Here is a 22,114-nt window from a genome sequence, read left to right on the forward strand (position 1 = left end):
TAAAGAACATTGATATACCACTATATATGTGTATCTACTCTATTTTGATTGGATAAAGTTTTGAGAGGTGAGATCAACAAAGAAGAAAATTAACAAGTTTTGATTTGAATAGCGTGTGGTTAGAGATAGACAGTGAGAAACCGATTTTTTTCCTCTCACTTCCAATAGTACAATTACATTGATATGCCGCTCTCCCCATTTTTATTATCAACTATGTGTCTGAGATACAGGCTATTTCAAGTCAAACTATTTAAATTGGTTTTACTCGTTTTCACAATGCTATAGGAAATTCCTCTTTTCTTCATATGAGGTGTGGATATTAAGTGGTGATACTTGCTAATGAAGTGCGATATGGCAGCACTGTACATGCTATAGACTTTAATACAAGTTGTGAATTATTCCTCAATGTTTTTGTTAAAGTGTATTCTGATTCCTAAGAATGAGTAGCACCTATATCTGAATACAGAAGCAACAAAATCTTTTGCATGACCTCTGCAGGTCTGTCGAGTTTTCTGTCAATGCCAATGTGGCTTAGTACTTGCAGAAGGACAGAAGTTGATGGATTATGAGCCATGCATCGTGAATTTTTTGGCTGCAGACAACCTCACCTCTCATATCGCCGGTAGACGCTCAGAATGACAAAGGAGAATTTGAATGCGATTCACCTCACCCATGCAGTTGATTTTCAATGATGAATTGGAGATGAAAATGATCTACAAAAAAATGTTTCTGAAAAATTTCCTTGAAATGAGTTGAGAACAATCTAAATTCATTGGAAAGTCATCACTGGTGAGGATTTTTTTCAATACGAGCAATAAACAAAAATGCAATAGCATAGAATACCACAAGCTAGACTCCCCAACGCTCAAAAATCAAAAATTAGCAAATCAAAGACCAAAGACTGAACCATGAAGTCAGCCACTAGTAACTCAAGCCTTAAAGTGCAGAAAAGCGGTCATTCATGTAGACTGCAGATCACGAACAATTACATCTTAAACCATGACAATGCGACTTATCACACAACAATTTTTAAAAACCAATTTTTGGCCAACAAAACATTTTTGTGATGCCCGAACCCCTTTAGTTACCATACCTTAGTACTCCCGATTTTTTCTCTTCCATAAATTCAAAACTCATCTATGTACATGTCAGTTTCAAGTAATATTCCAATTAGTTATCCTACAATCCAAGTTCAAAGAATAATAACTTCTTACCTATTTAGCGGACTCCACAGTTAAACATAGAGTGAGTATTGAAAATGTATGTATCCTACTGCAAAATATAATTATTGATGCACAATATACCTTCATTGCTAGAGATTTATCCTAATAAAGAATTGGAAGCTCATATTTCAAAAGGAACATTGTAACAAAACGAAGCTGCCTCTAGTCAGCAGAATAGGTCTTAGTGGAGAATCTTTGCAGCATTAGTATAGATTTATACTAACAAACAGATAGACATTTCCTTCGCGTTTTAAAAATACATATGTGGTGTGGTGTTATAGACATTAACGGGCCCAGTTAAATCTTCTTGGTAGATTTTACGTTAGAAGTGAATGTTCTTCAACTCATTATATTATTTGGAAATATCCATCTTTTCTTTCGATATTCTACAATTTATAAGTAATAATGAATTGTATTTACGGTACTTCATATAAATTCTATGGGGCTTAAATCCGGATTGAATGGAGGTGAACGCAATCCAGTGTGAACATATTCTTGTATGAGTATTAAGATTTTATATACGTAATTTGAAATTTCTTCACAACTCAAGTCTTAGCTGTTGAATTTGAAAACAATATGTTTTTATAATGTTATGTTGGTTTTATTAATATAAACGGTTTTTAACGGCGTTCTTCACTTATATACTAAAGTATGTACTAACACTTACTAAACTTATTTCTAAACACTTATCTCTAATTCTTGACATACTAACATAAATTATTTTATTGCATAGTTCATTTTGCCTATTCCGATTTTTTCGGGATGACATATCAGATTATTTTGTGACTAATACAGCTGTTAGTTTTCAGCAACAACATATTATAAATTAGTTATAAAAATAAGAGATTGCTGTCGTTTATGAAAAAAATGATGTAAATGGCCTTTTTGGGAATTGTAGTGGTGAAGTTCGTAACAATATCAGCGAATCAATTATTTTATCTTTTCATACTCTACAAGTTATTCAAGATGCTACAATTTTTAACTTATATTCAATCCTATTCAGTCCTTGTTTCATGTTGTTTTTGGTGCCCTATATAAATTCTATTGGATTTAAATCCGGATGATATAGAGATGAAAGCAATCCAATGTAAGCGTCTTTAAACTGATACTTTATACAGAGTTTGGCATAAGTCAGGCAACAAATTTGCATTTAGACAAAAAACACCTTAAAAATGAATTTTTTACAATAAATAACAAAAGGGATTCGAAAAAAGGTTGTTATGTTTGTGTTCAAACTGATGCTCATATTGATCAATGCATTTACGACAACGTTTCTCAACGGAGAGGCAGGTTCAACAAACTATGTCCAACAATCCTCGAAGAGTTTCAAATCCTTCTTCAACTGCAGTTTGGGGTTTAGGAAGCGTGCTTGATCCTTTTGCAAAACCGCGATATTTAAAAAGGTTCTACAGGCAAAAATCATAGGGTTTCAGGTCACATGACCGTGCGGGCTACTCAACGAATCCTCATCTTCATCCATTCTCCAAAATGAACATTAAGGTACTCCCGCACATATAACGCCTAGTGCGGCGAAGCTCGATCCTGCATGAAATGATGGATATTCGCGAGTGTTGGATTGTAGTTCATTTGCACACGTGAATTTTTAAGCATATCCAGAAATCTTTGGCCCGTCAAAAGTGCGGGTTAACGAGACTTTCCGCATGGATGCCTGCCCACACACACACCCCATGAAAGTTCAATTCTTCATCAAAGAAGACGTGATGATTTTGGTCGTTCCAGTACACGCAGTTATGCTGATTGACCGTACTGGCTTGATGTTTGGTTCATCCGACAACAAAATCAAATGCTGGAACTGTGGATCATTCTGACTGCATCCGAGGTGCTTGGAGGAGACGCGGACGGTAGACTCGATATCGAACGGGTAGCTGCACTGCAGATTGGTTCGGCTGCTTAACTAACGCCAGCGCCACTATTTCCATATTTTCGTTAATTGTTACCGATACCTGTCGTCCAAAACGCAGCGCGTCGGCAACACAGCTCGTTTTCAAGAATTTCAGGAACATATTTCACACTGTTGATCGATTTGGTATTAGAGATTTCGGAAATTGTTATTGAAATTCGGTGAACATGATTTCGTAATCCGTGTTCGTTCGCAGATACTACGTAACGAAAAAAACTCTCAATCTGGAATCGTAAACTTGTATCGGTTATTCATTCTGAAAACAAGTTTACCCGATGAGCACTTGTTATCATGATACAGACACAACTCTTCGAGGCACGAACACGCTTCGAATTAATTCTTTTTGGCAGCGTTGCCCGACTTATAAGCGTTGTTGGACTTATACCGCTTTTTCGAGAGCGTTTCCTGACCTATACCGACCTCTGTATATCTATTCTCACGTAATTTAAAAATTCCATACAACCCAGGTCTTAGCCGTAGAAATTGAAAACAATATTTTTCGATAACAGCGATTCAATCATCACGGAAAGAAAAAATGTATTGTAATGAACTATTATACAGTTAACTAGTATTAGGTATAAATCTCATTTGAGATCTATCAATAACTACTATCAATCGTTCTCCTTTTGAAATTGGAACATAAACAAACCTTTCGTAGATTAACAAACCTACTTTTTCAAGATTTACGATCGCTGTGTATATAGTCTCTTCCGTATATATCACTGACAGAACCTCTTCGTTACCAATAATCAACATCCTGTACTCATTTTATGAAAAAACTCGTCACATAGGTACGTTATGTGAACTTTTTTATTAGAAATTGGAGGACATATTACTTCAGATCACGTTGAAAACACCTGCATACCTATTTTGTATATGAAAAATGATCAAAAACGTCATATATGACAACGAAAATAGAATTTACAACATTCATTTCGAAATTTCACATTGTTAATTGTGATTAAATTATCATGGTTAAATGGTATGTACTTCGGAATCGACCACACTTTTGAGAATAGTTACGTAACTGAAAATTCATTTGTAGATATTCTATAATTTAATAGATATTTCCATTAAGAGACTTCGAATGTGCTTTTTGGCTTCAATGTATTATTTCGGAGTCACATTGAAATCGTGAGTTATAGAATAGTGGTTTGAAGAATGGTCATACACTGGCCAAAGCAATATCTAATTATATCATTCAAGGGAATTCAATTACTTCAAACAAATTCAATTATACGTACAGACTATTCAATAACAAAAAGATAAAGCTTCAATAAATATTTAGTGGCGAAACTGAAATTCTTTTTATGATGCTAATAATATCTCAATTGATGATGAAAAAATGGAAGTCTTACAAGAATATCTACCTTTTTTCCAATGTTCAATTTAGAATATTTTTTATACAAAATTGCTGGGAAAAGAAATCTATGGGGTACTTAATTAAGTTGAAGAAAATATTCCTACGTAAAAAATATACTCAATTAATACCCATATTAGGCAAGTAATAATTGAGTAGAAAAAATAGTTTCATTGTACTTCACAAAAAATTGTGTAATGTGAATCATCCAAAGTTGAGAGGATCACTTCAACGCAATATTATAAACAGAAAATGTTGGTAGACAATGAGAGGAGCTTACGACCCAAGCTTGGGATAATAACGAGAATAAATTGCCACCATTAAGGGAGGCAATACTAGAAATAATACAGGAGCTAAAAAACGGTGAATCCCCGGTAGAAGACGAAATAGAAACGGAATTAATCAAATACTGTGGAACTGCACTGACAACGAGAATATGTCTTCAAAAAGTGATATAAGAGAACGAGAGACAATACCAAGAACGTGGAAAATGGCAATTATGGGACAAAAACACACAAGTGGCCGAGTCAAATCCTCGGGAATTCAGGACTCGAAAACGAAAGCAAGAAATAAGAAAGATTGTAAGGGAACCATTTCTTTGCTATGGGTCTAGAAGGCCAGCATGAAGTACGTATATATATATATATATATATATATATATATATATATATATATATATATATATATATATATATATATATATATATTGATGGAACTCACTAATTCAAACAAATCAAGTAGTAACGTGATGGATCTGTTACTATTGAAAAGTTCTGATAATTGGTAATTAATATATTCGGGTTACTATTCATTTTCTTGATGTATCTATGCACTATGACATCAAATTGTTGACTCACTGCGGCTGCTATAGCCCCGCTTCATTTATTAAAATCATTTCTAGAAGCTTCAAATTATCGAAATACCGAGACTGCAGTGTATATGCAGAAAAGCCTTTTTATAAATATGTTGCGTCCACTAATAACGAATTTCTTGGTTTATGGTTTTTAATTATTAATAAAGGGACAAAGATAAGAGAAAAACAGTCCATTCCTTTTTAGAAAATAAATTCGATAAAAATAGGCATTAAGTCACGTGACTGCGAACACCAATCAGGAAGTGTCACGTCACGCGAAACACCATTATTGCTGATGACGTTTTCGTCGTTCAAGACGTCATTCAAGACGCCAAGAAATCTAAATTGTTATTTTTCAATACAAAATACGTAATGTAATTGCTTTTCCTTAAAAATGCATTTTTTGGGGGATTAAATAGATATCAAAGAATACAATTAACCAAGTTTTCAAATTATTCTCTATAAACACGGTCACAGAAACATAATGTGAATAGATCACCAGAAATACAAACAGTCAACGCATTTGTCAAACTTTAACTTCCATACTAGAACTTATTAGAACAGAACCGGTTTCACGGTTTATTAGTAGTAAAGTTCTTTACAGTATTTTCATAATTGAAAATTCGTAACAACACTTTTGATTTTGAAACATATTTCGATATTTTAGGTCGTGATAAGGTGATGAAAAATAGATAATTCTATAAAATGGAGACCATTTGAACGATATTTTCAAAAACCTGTGGTTTCAATTTTCAATTGAATGAAACCATACTAAGAACATTATTTAGTTCAAATTTCAAAATAACAAAAAAAATGGTTAGTTTCGATAAGTTGCTGAATGTGAATTAGTGCCTCTAGAGTTTATTTTCAAATCTAGTTGATTTTATCAAAGTTTTATTCCACTGTTTTACCTGTAACAAAAGTATTTCCAGAAACTAGTTATAACATTGACAGAAAATAAGTTACTGGAAAAAGACAGCAATTTGAAGTCATAATTCAATAAATTTTCGTAGAATATTAACTTCTGGCTAAGGCAAGAGGTTAAATGAATCCTATCAATCAGATACGTGAGAAATCTATTGAATATTGATAAGCCTGAAAAATCAGTCCTTCAATGCTCAATAATAATTTTTTCTCGTATAGTTTGTTATAGGCTCCAATTGCTCTTGTTTATATCCCATATCTTCATTTTTTCACTTGATACATCATATTATTATAAATATTGTTATTTTGAATTTCTATTTGTTGCAATCGCGACAACTTCGATTACAGATTCTACTGTTTGCGTTCACATATTAGATTTGCTGTCTTCTACACTACTAAATATTTTTATAGATGTTGATAGTCGTAAAGTCATACGTTATAAAACTGCAAACTGAAACGTTATCGTAAAGTAAGCGGATATTTCGATTAGTGTTTCCACAATTCCATGTTCATGCCAAGGGGTATAATCTTTGTTTCAATTCTTCATTTAAACAAGGATTATTTCCCTATATAAATTCCTACATTTATATTTGGAACGTGCTTACTGCGATTCCAAGTCATACACTTAATGAATCTGAATTATAGATGGAATGAATTCCGCTTTTCACATCAATTATTATTTTTTCAATTATCAAATAATTAAATTTAACGGATTATCAAGATTGAATTCATACGTTGAAAATAAATTCGGACTGAGGAAGATTCAAAAATTGGATTAACTGTTACAAGTAGCAGTTAAGTAATGTAAGGGTGGATGCTTCTGTTCTTGGGAAAAGTATTTTAGTTCACAGAAATTTCGAAAAATCACTGAAACTGATGTCAAACAATTATAAAACTAACCAAATTCACCAAGGTTCAAATCACTACTGTATGATAAGCCCAAGACAAGTTGGAGAGAACAGCATATCTGTCTATGACAGAGTGTCGAGGTGACGATCCATAAATTCTGATAAGAATCTCGATCAGCTAATAGGTTATGATTACCTGATCCCAGATCATGATGTCCTGTCGTGTAGTGATTTGTTACTTGTAAGATAGCATCAGCATTAATTTTATAAATGTCGTTCCAATTTAACATTTGAGTATATTTTTTCTTTCTCATATCGTGGAAGTTGATTAATAATCACGTTGATGAATGTCCTCTAATCATTTCTAAATTCATCGTTTTTAGTTATATAAAAAGATAATGGTCGCCGCATTACGGGTACTTACAAAAATTTTCCATCAACTGTAACTAAAAACCACGTTGGACCGTAACCCTCTTTCCCTTGAATTAATTAGGGTTGTTTTCGATGAGGTTTATGGCGTTTATTTAGTCTGCATTCGAGAGAGACGCAATAAGCGCTGATGCCAATTAACTAAAAAAAAAAATTATGGTAATTTGATGATATGGCTTTTATAGCAATTTTTGCGTTATAATGATGGTCGGCGGGATTAGAAAGTGAATATGGTGCTTGGAAACCAACCGATGAATTTGTGAAATAGGTTGTTGGAATTTAATTATTTATGGGTACGAGAATTCTAGGAACAAAATAATTTCTGGTCGTCGAACAGTCTTATCGTTCAAATATATAATCTTCTATCCGGAATAAAATATCAGGTAATTACACACAACTTAATTATACTAAATGGAAATTATTGCAAGTTTGAATCCTAAATATGTCATTTATATTGAGTGTCAAATATAAAAAGCTGAATGTTGAGCCTCAATGTTCATTTATTTCTGCAAAAATATTCACTTTTACGTATTGTTGAATTTTTTCGTGTGTTTCGAGTTCATAACGGATTTGAAGTGTTTGTGTACTTCAAAATTCAAATTGTGTCGCGAAATTTCGGATTCACTAACAAATATATAGAATTCTATTTTTCTTAAGATACAGATTAGTCATAATTAGTCTTATTTGAACTCTGATAATAAAAAACTATTTATGTCTTGAATTCCTCAATTTGGAAAAAGTTTATTATTGTTTCCTATTAACTTTTTTGTAGTTTTACAAACAATTTTATGACTCTGTGATCGTCTAAGTTTTCCAATAAGTTCCAAAGTACTGAAATAGCGCTCAACCCTATCGACCAATACCGATGAAAATTGAGATTCTAAACAAGAAACTTACCACTTATGCCAACGGCAAAGCAGGTTAGAGGATTTTCTAAAGTTCAAATAGGATTTTAGTCACATTAAACAAAACAAAGTGCTAAGTATGCGCCTACTTTTATTGGTTTAAATGAAAAGACGCTACGGTATAACTCTTACTATTTTATAAAGAAACATCGGAAATAAAGTTAGTTTGTACTGCAATTATCTTGAATTCAAACGAGTGATTTTCAAATGAACCCGTTGATATTTAAATAAATATCGTGTTATTTATTGATTATTGCAAAATAATAATTGGGACATATTATCCCAATAGTATTGATGAGTGGATCGTATGTGTCCTAACAGTATATTATGACAGTTAGCTAATGAAGCGTATAAAATATATTTTGCACTAAAAAGAAAAAAATGGAACAAAAACATAATTGTGATCCAACAATTCTTATTTATTGCATATAGTCAAGGTAATCAAGAATGATACTCAGCAAAACAAATCATTGCAGAGCGCTACTGTGCACATTTGGCAAGTGATCACTATCCTCTTTCCTTTTTTGAAACCAGCTTTCGATGTATTTTGAATATTTTTTATAGATGTTCTTTCTATAATTTCTAATCGTTGATTGTTGGATTGGGCAATCCATACAGATGAGTTTTAGGAAATAATTTGCACACAGCATCCATTTCTGAAGACTTTTTTATTATATTATCATTACACAGTACAATTGTTTATTTGTAGAATATTATGTTTCAGTATAAAAGTTTTCTTAGGTCAGTCAATCGTAACACCTGAATTACTATTTGGAACTTCGTTTTTCTTTTCATTTCACTAATGAATTCTTCATCTTAAGAAGTGAACAAATCATTCATAATTTGTGTCAATGCAGTATCTTCAACTTCACTTGAAGAATCACCGTCGCGAGATGGTTATATATCATTTTTAATTATATCACTATAATCACTGTTGCTCTTATTTTCTTCAAAATAAATATTATCCACAATATCTTGGAGCTCTTTGTCTGGCAAAGGCTTATTTATCGTAAAACGAAAATTGTGAATATATAGGTTATTGAATACCGATGAGACATAATATCTCAATAATTAATACATTTTCCCATTTTCATGTTTGGATATTAAAAATCTCATAAAAACTATTGCTGCAAACTAAATAAGTAAAATTACATTATCAATCCTCACTTGGCAATTCCGAGTCTACTGTTTGTAAGCAGCATCTGACTGACAAAATTATAGAAAAGAATAAAACATACAGCAAACAGTAACAAAAGAAACAAATTTGGACTTTTCACGAGCCTATGACCGTTCAGTACTAAAATCTCAGATCCCAATGCATTTATAAGCAAATTATTGAATTGAAAGAGTTAAAATTCACGAAATGATACTGAGTACAATTGAACACTTTATTCGAAAGTATTCATCAGAAATCTGAGCTTGTTTAACGTCCTGAAGAACTCTCTCAAAATTCATGTGAAAAGAGCCATTCATGTACTGTATCTTCCAGTTTGTCTAGTATTTGAAACATTTTCCCTTTAGATGTTTTGTTTTATGGATTCCACAGAGCAGCATCTGCGGGCTGTAGTATTTACTTAGTCAGTGCTTTTGTCATCTTTGAGACGTTCGAAGGCGCGTTACCGTGAGGCAGAATTACTTCTTTTCCCAGCAGACTAGGCCATTTGCTATAGACGGATATGCAAAACAAGTCAAATCAATGATCGAGGATTTCGATTAGTATCGGATATTGAAAAATACTGTGAACATCACCTTGCCTGCTGCTGCGTCAATTGGCAGAACACACAATTGCCTGCTTCACTCCTGAATTATATTTTTATGATAAAAAATCTTTTTAATAACCTTCTCTCGCTGATAAATGGAACATGTTTATTATGAAAATAATTCTCATATGCATATATCAATGAAAATTTCTAATATTTCTTGGTAAACTGAGGCCAAATTATGAGTTTTCGAGATGAAAACCGTTTTTTCAGAAGTTTATCTTGAAAAAATATATAATACAAATTATTAAACTGCGCACAATAATACAAAAGTATGATACAGAAGTCTGGGTTAGAAGACCTTTTCTAAAGTAATATAAATAAACGGTATATATTATAGAATAACTACTAGAAATAAGTGTTGTATTTTCCAGGTCCGCAAGTAGCTAGTTTTTTCATTTAATATAAAATTCGTAAAAATCATTAGCTGGCAACATTGATTATCATTCTGCACCTTCAGTAAGAAGGCTGCATTTTGTGTCAACTTATTTTGAATTTCTTAACAACTATAGTGGAGCGTTATGTATAAAATAGGATGATATTCGTATTTTCGAACTAATTGAATATGAATTGAAAATCCGTTCTGAATGGTATTCAGTATTACTGTTAAAATATTTACTCCTTGATGAATATTAGATGGATTTTGTTACAATTGCAACAGTTTTCTCCATTTTAGAAACAAAATATTGATTTTAATTATACGAGTACCACTATATTTCATACAACTCAATGAAGTAAACATATCATTATATCAAGTGAGTGTTTGTTGGAATTTTTAAATTCATACTTCATTATTTGCACATTATCTTATCTCAATAAGTCAGATAGATAATTTTGATTTGTCTTCTACATTGTCAGAAAATTAAATTATGCTTCTGAATGAATATAAACAGAATCATTTTGATCATACTTCAAATATAACCACTATTACATGAGATTTTCTCTCTTATAGAATCAGGTAATAGGTATTCAATTACTTAATGTGCCTGCTAAAGCATTTACACAAAGTACCCAAAAATTTAACCCCCACTTTTGGATGTGCTTACACAAAAAATTCAGAATTGTTTGATTGTGTTCTCAATAAACTTGAATTAAATGTGATATCCACCCGAGATTATTTGAATTCACAGCAGTTTTGATACCCCAACATGAAAAAACTTCATTGTATGCTATCATTATTCATTTTTGGATATTTTCTTTCGTATTCAGGAAAAAATTAATTGGATTTAGTGGATTAATTAACTAAGCAAAATATAATATGAGGAACGAGAAATTTATCCATTTTGAGGGAACGTGTTATATTTGAAAATGATTTGAAAGGTTTAAGTACCTCGAAATTCAAATCAAAATTGTGTGGCGGGATATACTCAAATAATAAAAACGAAGAAATAAATTGAAATAATGTGCTGAAATTTCGAAATAAAAACAATCCTCATGTGAGTCAAAAATTTTAGAAACATTGAGCCTCCAACGAGATTACTAGTTTCCACATTTATTGATATTCAATTCTTCTTATTCTAGCTAGATTAATGAGTATGCAACAATGCTGAGTTATTGAATGAATTTATTGATATGCAAACAATTTTCACGAAAATCCTGGAATAGGTTGGTTTTTTTATTTCTGCTTCTAATTTTTTAAATAATAAGGAGACATCATTAGTATTTTAATAGTGTATACTTCTAGAAAGAGGCCAACTCTAGAGAAATTTATAAAAAACCAACAACAATTCAACGTCAGAAATCAATTCACTTATAATAGAATACGTAGATGATCCCAGATTTACCTGGTCTGACCTAGAGATGGAGGTAGTTGCTTAAAAATACCACTGTATCAGAATGTACACAATTCACATAGAATATGTTTCAAGTTTGTGAACGCCACGTTGTTTTTTTGGCAGCTATCAATAGTGAAAGTTTTCATTGAATTCGTGAAGAATTGAAAAAAATTGTCTTCGTTATGTGATATATACTTTATTTGAAAGGCATTAGCCCAACCAATATAAAAGCTAGATTCTATTCGGGGTGAGATTGCTCGTTTGTTATTAACAATAAAATATCAGGTGGCAGAGATAAACGAGGACCAAATAAGGTGACGACTCCAGAAATGTTGATGAAAATCCATCAAGCGGTACTGGATGATCATCTACTGGAAGTGCAGGCATGGTAGGAATTTCAGTGCAGTACATCGTGTATTTACGTACATAAATTTGATCTTAAGAAAGCGGTGCGCAAGATTGGTGCCGGCTTTTACTCACAATGGAACAAAAACAGTGTTTGGCAATGTTCCATAGTGATAAACCCCAATTTTTGAGCCGTTTCATATTCACGGATGAAACAGAGCCCCATCACTTCACACCCGAAACAAAAGAAAAATCAAAACGATGTTTTGAAAAGGGACTACCGGCTCCAAAGAAGGCAAATATCGTTCTATCTGCAGGCAAGGTCATGACATCTGCTCTTTGGGATGCGCGAGGATAATTTTGATTGACTACCTTGAAAAAAGAAAATCTATTAACGGTGAGTATTATACGAACTTATTGCTACGTTTGAGCGAAAACAGTCACATTTAACCAAAAAGAAATTGTTGCTATATCAAGACAATGCATCAGCTCACACATCCGTTATTGCAATTGCCAAATTTATTGAGTTTGAATTGCCACATCATGCGCCCTAATCGCCAATCAATCCTTGGATTATTTTCTGTTCCTAGACTTGAAAAAATGGCATGGTTGTTAAGGCTTCTCCAGCAATAAAGAAGTATTTACAGGACGATTCTTATTATAAGACACATATCGAACTTATTGAACATCGCTTGGAAATGTGTATGAAGCTAAAAGCAGATTACATTGGAAAATAAATATATTTTATATTATTATGATATGTTTTTTTTAAATTTTTGTGCAATGAAATTATTTACCTGGTGTCAACATCATTAGACAACTTTTGTCACCAATGCTTGCCTCAAAATTTTCTATAAATGTAATAGTATCCTTCAAATTGGAGATTTCCAGTCCCAAGGTAGGTTCATGAGTTAAAACATTACAGGAAACTTTTGTTAACATCTTTTTTTGAATTAACGAAATTTAGCAATAAATGCAGAGATAGCGATCGTGAGTTTTGTTCATTTTCACATCTTTCCAAACAATGACTATTTGATAGTTTTCGGAAATAAAAAACTACTCTGTGATATCTTGAAATTCGTCATATTTCCCTATAATCACGGTCCTTCTTGTGTCGCTATACTTAATAAAAACGGCCTATATAATGATTAAATCAAGACTCTGTATCAGCAACAGAAGAATCTGGGTGATTGTCGAATTCTTTTCATTTAATACCGTCCGTGTTAAGGGACAATGTCACCAATTAGTGAATATATTGTATTGGAGTGAATAGAAATTGGGAATGAAAACAGTTGCTACTTCGAAAAAAACGTCGACAAACTGACTTCTCGACGGAAAACAATCGATGGTAAACAGATACAATGCTATGTTGTCACATTTCATAGTTGACACAATATTTTATACATCAAAAATAAACGTGAAGCTAGACTTCTAGAATAAGTAAGAATAAAAATGATACAATTTTTTATTTTTTGCTGTATTATTTTCTTTTGCTCTTATTTTTTATTTCTTCCGTTTCCATGTACGTCAACGAAAATTAAGTAAACTCTACTTGTGCCGGCTTTTTGTATATCCTTGTTCACAAAAAGCGTAGCAATGTCCATTAAAAGGGTTCTTCAGAGATTATATTCTCTGAAAACGGTTTAAAGTACACTTCAGACAATGTGAACTAATTCTAGGGCAATTGACGGTCACATTCTGATAATCGTTTTTCAGTTTCTAAGTACGAAACAATAACAGTAGAATGTGCAGGGTTAATTCGCTTTCATCAACAATTAATCAAATTGCCGCGAACCTATTCTACGGGAGAAATTAATGTGAGCTTGTAGCATACCTGCTCTTATCCAGAAGGGAAAATCTATACAACAGCGTTTAGTGTTATTTACTCAGTATATACAAGGTGAAACGAATTATCTTGGAATAAGTGAGTACACTAAAACTTCTTTCTACTTCTTTCATTGTTTGTTTGTTTCAAAATCAAAACCCTTACATAAAATGGTTGTATTTTTTTGTTTCTAAAATTGAATTTCGTATAAAAAAGCTCATTCAATGAATAGCTGGGATAAGCCCTCTAATTTCCTGAAAATGAATATTTTTGCACAAATACTATTTTTAATGCTTAATATTGAGCCTACCACATCGAGCAATTGATCATATGATATTTTTAGTCGAATTTTTCAAGGAAAAATTAGACTATTACGGTAGGCATGACGGTCAAACGAAAAGCGACTGAAAAATAAAATTTCACATGTAAGTTCAATTAGTTGCGAGATGATTTCCGGTCTAAGGTCCATCTCCACCCCTCTCCATTTTATGGTCATTTTTCTTATTTTTTGGCCAGAAAAAGTTTAACTAGAGGGTTCGAACTTCGCATGCAAGTAGGGGTGATGTTGAAGAATTGTCTTTCTCAAGTTCAAAGTTTTCTCCTTCAGTTCTTCTAGCACAAAACGCCCGAAATCTTTTTAATCGTTGTAATTGTTGAACTGGACCGCCTCCTATTTAATGAATAATACGAGTATGATCGTTGCTAGGGTGATTTTTTTTACTTCCCATTTTCGAAATTTCTTGTCATTATGACAATTTTTTCTTTGTGGTCAATTGGAATTGAACAAGAGGGTTCGAGACCATCGGGTCTATTGAAATTATGAATTTTCATTCGAGAGAGAGAGACAGTTAACTTGTGAAATGAAAAGTTATTGAGGAATAGCAAATTTTCCATATAAAGAAATAAGATTGAGAATTGATATCATTTCAAAGAAATTCATTTTATGGAAAGATTTGTTTGTGTATTTCGACTTTCGTGATGTGGCTCTGCTGCTCACGGCTTTTTTTAAGATCTATTTTACTCAGATAACTTCTTTTTTCACTGAATTTGATAAATTTGCTATTAACTATGGAAAATAAATTCACAGTGAAGAAATGGAAGCCTATAATGACGTTTTATCATATTTGCCAGTCAAAACTAATTAATTTCTACTGTCAATTCAAATATTCTTAAAATTGCATTGAATTTCAAATCAACAATTACGCTAGCACAGAGTTAATATTACTTTCTACTAAGGAGCTTAACCTAAAGCCAAAATTTCAAAAAATGGAAAAAAATGGTTATATGATGGAACCCAATTAGAAAAGGAAGAAATTTTGATAAAAGGAAGGAATCATTACAAAAATTGAAGAAAAAATATTGACGGGCAATACGAGGTCTGGTTATTAAATAACCAGACTAGTTTCGAAAAAGAGTTTTATTGAAAAAATTATTCTACATTCGAATGCTCCCCTTCTTCTTTGGTGAATGCCTTTAGAAGCTCTGCCGTTTTTTTGCTTTGCCGCTTCCATCGACTCAAACCGGGTCCCTTTTAAAGCAGATTATATCTTCGGGACCAAAAAAGTCGCACTGTACCAAAACTGATTGCTACGGCGGGTGTGAGCACTGGAGTGCGCTTACTGGCCAAATACTGCTTCACAGATAGCGCGTTATGGGCAGGTGCGTTGTCCTAGTGCAAAATCGGGCCGTTTTTCACAAAATCGTTCTCGCAGTGCTGCCAAAACTGACGAATAGTAAGTTTAGTTGACAGTCTTGCCTTGAATTTTGATTTGCTATCTCAGCCCTCACTAAAGCGCTTACAGCATTTTGTAGCACATAGTAGTTTTTTTCAATTTAATGAGAAATTTGAGATTGATACGCTGCTCCTGTTTTTCGACATACATGGTTTTCGGCACGAGTAAAAAACACGTTCATTTCATAGATAAGATATCTAGATACCCAGCGCACTACTCGTTTTCTGCCCCACCCGTCTAGGGAGCCCTCTAGGCGCGTAGTCTCGTTATTTAATAGCGAGACCTCGTATAGGGTCGGAAAGTGGAATATTTTGAAGGGTGAAAAATGGTTTATGATCATTTATTGTAATACTCGCAGCCCAATGGAAAAATTAGGAAAGTTGTATGTAATAAAAAATTTTCCAACTTCTGTATTCATATTCACACTTGTACTTTTTTTATATAATTTTTATTTCACCTTATTTTGACTAGCTTTCGCATTTTTGTAAAAGTCTATGGGCTTTTTGTTTCTTTAAATCTCTTTTAAGGAGTGAAAAAAATTCAATTTCTAAAAAAATATGAGATTTCATGTCACATTGATAAATATAAAAAATTGTAAAGTGTAATATTTTGATGAATGGCTAATAATTGTAAAATAATGTTTACAAAAATTCCTGGATTCGCATTCTTTTTGTTTTTCTTTTGCAGTTACTGAGAAAACCATTTTAATGTGAGTGCACACCACCAGAAAGTAGAGATTTCTGTAGAGAAAGAGCCCAACTACTTTTCTGAAACGTGAAAATTTTCACTTAAAATTTGCTGTGATTTTTTAAATATTAAGTCAAAATAAAGTAAGATTGCATCGAATTTTGTGAAAAAATTTATTTCAAAAAGATAAAAATAAAGAAACCTCGTTATTTCGATTTTTCACATAAATTTTGAGATTATGTGAAAAAATGTGTCAGTACAAAAGTTGTAGAATTTTTTATTACCTACAATTTTGCCATGCAACATTTTCCATAGGATTTGTAGCTTTACCGCAAATCAAGATAAACTGTTTTTCACCCTTAAAATCTCACCCCGTTAACTCCCAACCTCAGATCGACCGTAAATTATTTTCACTTTTACTTATGTTATATTGTCTTCCAGTCCAAATGGGTTTCATCCTACCACTGAGATTGTTGTCAATTTTTTATCTTTTTTGTTGGAGAACTTGTCTCGATTTTCTTGATCAATAAAAAAGAAGAGTGGAAGAATTGATAATATTCTAGAAATGTGTTTCCATCTATCTTTGTACAGAGTTGTTAGCAAACTCCTCGATGATATGATAAGCTAGAACAAGAATTGGCTCTGAGCCCAGCTATCAAATGGTTTGATAATAAAAATAAAAATAGTTAAGAAAGTCGGAGACATCCTTTAGACGCTAGAACACTTATAGACCGTGTCAGGAGCTTTCAACATTTGTGTGACATGCAAGGAATTTCTATTGGTTTAGCAATAATCTATATTATTATACCTTATGAAACCTTTAAATCATCTCATCTTTCCATGACCAAATCAAGCTTCAATAATAAAATATTCAGAAATTGAACATAGAAATTTCATTATAACCTTCCTGTCTCTCATGTTATATTAATAATGGAACGCCAGTCAGGATTTCTATTTAAGATATTGTAGACATATTCAACTAAAATACCTAATGACCGAATGGGTTCCAAAATAGGTATATTTTGACATCGATACCATTTTAATGCATAGATAAACGGAACAAATGATGATAAAACGCGCCCCTTAATTCGATAATTCGATGTTGCCGATGATATGGTTAGACGCGACGATAAGGATACTACGACGTAACCCGTCACTCACGTTCCGATACCCCTTTAGAGCATCTACTGTTACCAATCTAAAAACCTGATAGTATTGGTAAAAAGAAGTAAATTATGTAAATAGTTGGAGTTTAATACTATTATTCCAATAACCTGAAATAATTCAAGCACAATAATTCTTATTTAATGACCCTGTATATCGAAAAAGGATCCACAATTGTCGGTTGATTAATTACCTTATAACTCAGAGTGCAGGGCTTAGAGGCACTTGTGATAATTAACGGTAATCAACATAGTTTAATTGCGTAGCGGCACATATAATTGATAGTTGGACGTAAATAAATATTAATGCAGTGGAAAATTTTGATACTTAACGTGTATAGTGCTGTGCTTCATTATTTCGATTCTTTATCCTATTAATGGGTTCATAGTGGGCATTCATAAACCGTTACATTTGTACCCTAATAAAAACTAATAAAGGCCCAATCACCGATAGCCTGGTCTAGAGTTTCTTCTTCCTACAAGCTTTATCAAAATTCTGCATCATCAGTGATGCGTATTTCATGGAAATTAAGTCTTAGGTGACCATATCAGGTTGAGAAACTTGTCACTAGTCGTATTTCGCGCCTGATTATCCCCAGCAGTTAATTGGTAATATCAGCAGAAGGTAGATCTGATTGAGCGGGGAAAAATATGTACAATTTTAGGCAGCTTAGCAAGTAAAGTAGGCGTCGACTAAATTGTTTCTACTAATTTGGCAGTTGCCAAATGTCCTAAGTATAAACATTACACCTCTGTTAGGAGTTTAGTTTCAAGTATGGAAAATCTAAAAGAAAACGAACGACATGAAACATGAAGTTTTATGAACAAAATCAAGATCTTGAGGAATCGTTTAGCCAGACACACAATTGAGAAGAGAGAACTTTTGGTTAAAGCAACTCATGTAAAACTTGAAGTCAGTTTTCGAAAATGGAGAAAAATTATTCAAAATTTATAATAAATATGTAAACAACATCCTAAAGTTGCAGAAGGTAGTTCAAAAATCAATAACATCGGTAACCAAATATTCTAAGAAGCAACAAATGCAACAAAAATCACAATGACAACGAGTTTTCGTCCACTGAAGGCTTGGAAATCATTACGTAGACTAGTCATATTTTACTTTTGACGGTAGTTAGTGAAACAGACTTGTTATTATCAGAAAAGCGTAGAAGTAAGATCAGAAGTGTATTTCAACAGTCACATAAAGCTTAACTCGGAAGTGTTGGTATGGTTGGTAACCAAATATTCTAAGAAGCAACAAATGCAACAAAAAACACAATGACAACGAGTTTTCGTCCACTGAAGGCTTGGAAATCATTACGTAGACTAGTCATATTTTACTTTTGACGGTAGTTAGTGAAACAGACTTGTTATTATCAGAAAAGCGTAGAAGTAAGATCAGAAGTGTATTTCAACAGTCACATAAAGCTTAACTCGGAAGTGTTGGTATGGTTGGTAACCAAATATTCTAAGAAGCAACAAATGCAACAAAAATCACAATGACAACGAGTTTTCGTCCACTGAAGGCTTGGAAATCATTACGTAGACTAGTCATATTTTACTTTTGACGGTAGTTAGTGAAACAGACTTGTTATTATCAGAAAAGCGTAGAAGTAAGATCAGAAGTGTATTTCAACAGTCACATGAAGCTTAACTCGGAAGTGTTGGTATGGTTGGTAACCAAATATTCTAAGAAGCAACAAATGCAACAAAAATCACAATGACAACGAGTTTTCGTCCACTGAAGGCTTGGAAATCATTACGTAGACTAGTCATATTTTACTTTTGACGGTAGTTAGTGAAACAGACTTGTTATTATCAGAAAAGCGTAGAAGTAAGATCAGAAGTGTATTTCAACAGTCACATAAAGCTTAACTCGGAAGTGTTGGTATGGTTGGTAACCAAATATTCTAAGAAGCAACAAATGCAACAAAAATCACAATGACAACGAGTTTTCGTCCACTGAAGGCTTGGAAATCATTACGTAGACTAGTCATATTTTACTTTTGACGGTAGTTATTGGAACAGACTTGTTATTATCAGAAAGGCGTAGAAGTAAGATCAGAAGTGTATTTCAACAGTCACATAAAGCTTAACTCGGAAGTGTTGGTATGGTTGGTAACCAAATATTCTAAGAAGCAACAAATGCAACAAAAATCACAATGACAACGAGTTTTCGTCCACTGAAGGCTTGGAAATCATTTCGTAGACTAGTCATATTTTACTTTTGACGGTAGTTAGTGAAACAGACTTGTTATTATCAGAAAAGCGTAGAAGTAAGATCAGAAGTGTATTTCAACAGTCACATAAAGCTTAACTCGGAAGTGTTGGTATGGTTGGTAACCAAATATTCTAAGAAGCAACAAATGCAACAAAAAACACAATGACAACGAGTTTTCGTCCACTGAAGGCTTGGAAATCATTACGTAGACTAGTCATATTTTACTTTTGACGGTAGTTATTGGAAAGACTTGTTATTATCAGAAAGGCGTAGAAGTAAGATCAGAAGTGTATTTCAACAGTCACTTAACTCGGAAGTGTTGGTATGGTTGGCGATATATTCTCGTAGCGGTTCTTCAGCATACATTTGTCCTTCTGGAAATTCTGTAACCGTCAAAGTATAGGGAAAAGAATGTGTTAGATCTAGAACGTATGAGCTTATGTAGAGTTGCATATTCCGTTTATTTAGAACTCAAGGAATGTTCCTAATGTGCCTTAGCTGAGGTCAATTCAACGTTTTTGGCGAAATTTGAAACGACACGTATCTTCTGAATAATATATAGTTGAATATTAAATGAAAATAGACAGTTTGTATTGAGTTTTCATCCCCACATCTATTTCTGTGGAGACTCTCTTGCGAGCAAACTCTTCGGTGATATGATGGGCTACAAAAATAGGCTCAACATCCACTTTTTTCTTGATCCTATTCTAACAAATCGTTGTCTCTATTATCCCAGTGACCGTACACCTAGTAGGAATTATATAGAATTTAAGTACACTTACTTTAATCTGGTTGTATAAAAATGAATTGGCAAAGAAAAGCACTTGTAGGAAAACTTCATAAACATACTTATTGGTTTTTAATGACTATAGCTATGAATATATCAATTTTGAAATTGAGAAATCTAATGTTTATGACACATTCTCCCCATAAATACCACGTTTCTCTTATATGAGCTTAAATAAAGTTTTACCCGCTTGCTAGCTTTTCAACCTATATTTAACGATTAAAGAAAAATTTGAAAATGCTTTCCACCAAACCAAAACTTTTTCTATAATAAGAAGCCATATTTTTCGTATACTTTTATTGCATACTACGTTACACAAACGACCAGCATAAAACTTTGTTAAACTTGAACTTGGTCGTTAAAAATAATAGGCAGTAGACGTAATATAAAAAGCAGCCTAGGTGTTTATTAATGAAACAAAAAATAGTCAAAAGAGGCAAAGATAGCCGCGATTTCACCGTACTCGTTGAATTTTTTGTTATTGAAAGACTTAGCAAAATTGAAAACTCGATACATAGGTAACTTAATAAAATTTGTTTTGTCATGTACTAACATTCATCCTATGCTAGGGATATTTTATAAATAAAATAATAGATGTTTCTCAGAAACAGACGAAGTTCATTCTATCCAATTTCTATTTAGAACGTCAAACTAGGGATGAAATTTAAACTAATAGGAAGGAAAGTGTGTACTTTCCATTAAGGAATGAAAAAAAATAGTTTATAGTATGTTCAAATTACATTGGAGCAATTCTAAGTTGAGAAGAGAAAATAGTATTTTCAGTTATCTGTAGAAGGAGACAAGTAAGTCTTCTCAGTTATGAATATTCTTAAATGAATATAACACAATCAGTTATAAGAATTTTATCTATGAACTTAAACTATGTTGACGAAAATTGTACTAGTTAGACAAAAGACAGCAGTTAATATCACCAACTGAAATAAAAATTCACTATACTAAAAATTCTTTGTAGGTACAAACTGTTCTAACAGAGCAACAAATTTCTCTCACATCACATTAATCATTTAATGTAGCACTTCATTTGCAGATAATCTAAAATCGAGTTATTCAATCCATTATCGGCTTCTGGTTAAAATTGTATTCCACAGAGGAGATTCAGGACAAGGTAGATCACATTTTGGGTAGTACCTTGGAAATGCGAATTTGATAGATATGTAATATTTGGCCTTTCTTCTCACTCAATATCTACTGGCAATTCCTTGTAAATATATTAACAACAGCAAGTTCACCATCAAGATGTATTAACAGTTTTTTTGAAAGAGCCAAAATATCCAAGTTGAAATTCGAATATGTTAAATACGGTATAATGGATAACTTAACCCGAAACTATTGTT

General features: G+C 32.6%; 1 protein-coding gene across 1 annotated transcript in view; it reads left to right on the forward strand.

Moving 5' to 3' along the window:
* The window catches only part of LOC130442609 (neuroligin-4, Y-linked), a 394,311-nt gene that overhangs the window by 81,992 nt on the left and 290,205 nt on the right, over positions 1–22,114 (forward strand). The window lies entirely within an intron of this gene.

The sequence above is a fragment of the Diorhabda sublineata genome, chromosome 4 (genome assembly GCF_026230105.1).
Source record: "Diorhabda sublineata isolate icDioSubl1.1 chromosome 4, icDioSubl1.1, whole genome shotgun sequence".
In the NCBI taxonomy this organism is placed as follows: domain Eukaryota; kingdom Metazoa; phylum Arthropoda; class Insecta; order Coleoptera; family Chrysomelidae; genus Diorhabda; species Diorhabda sublineata.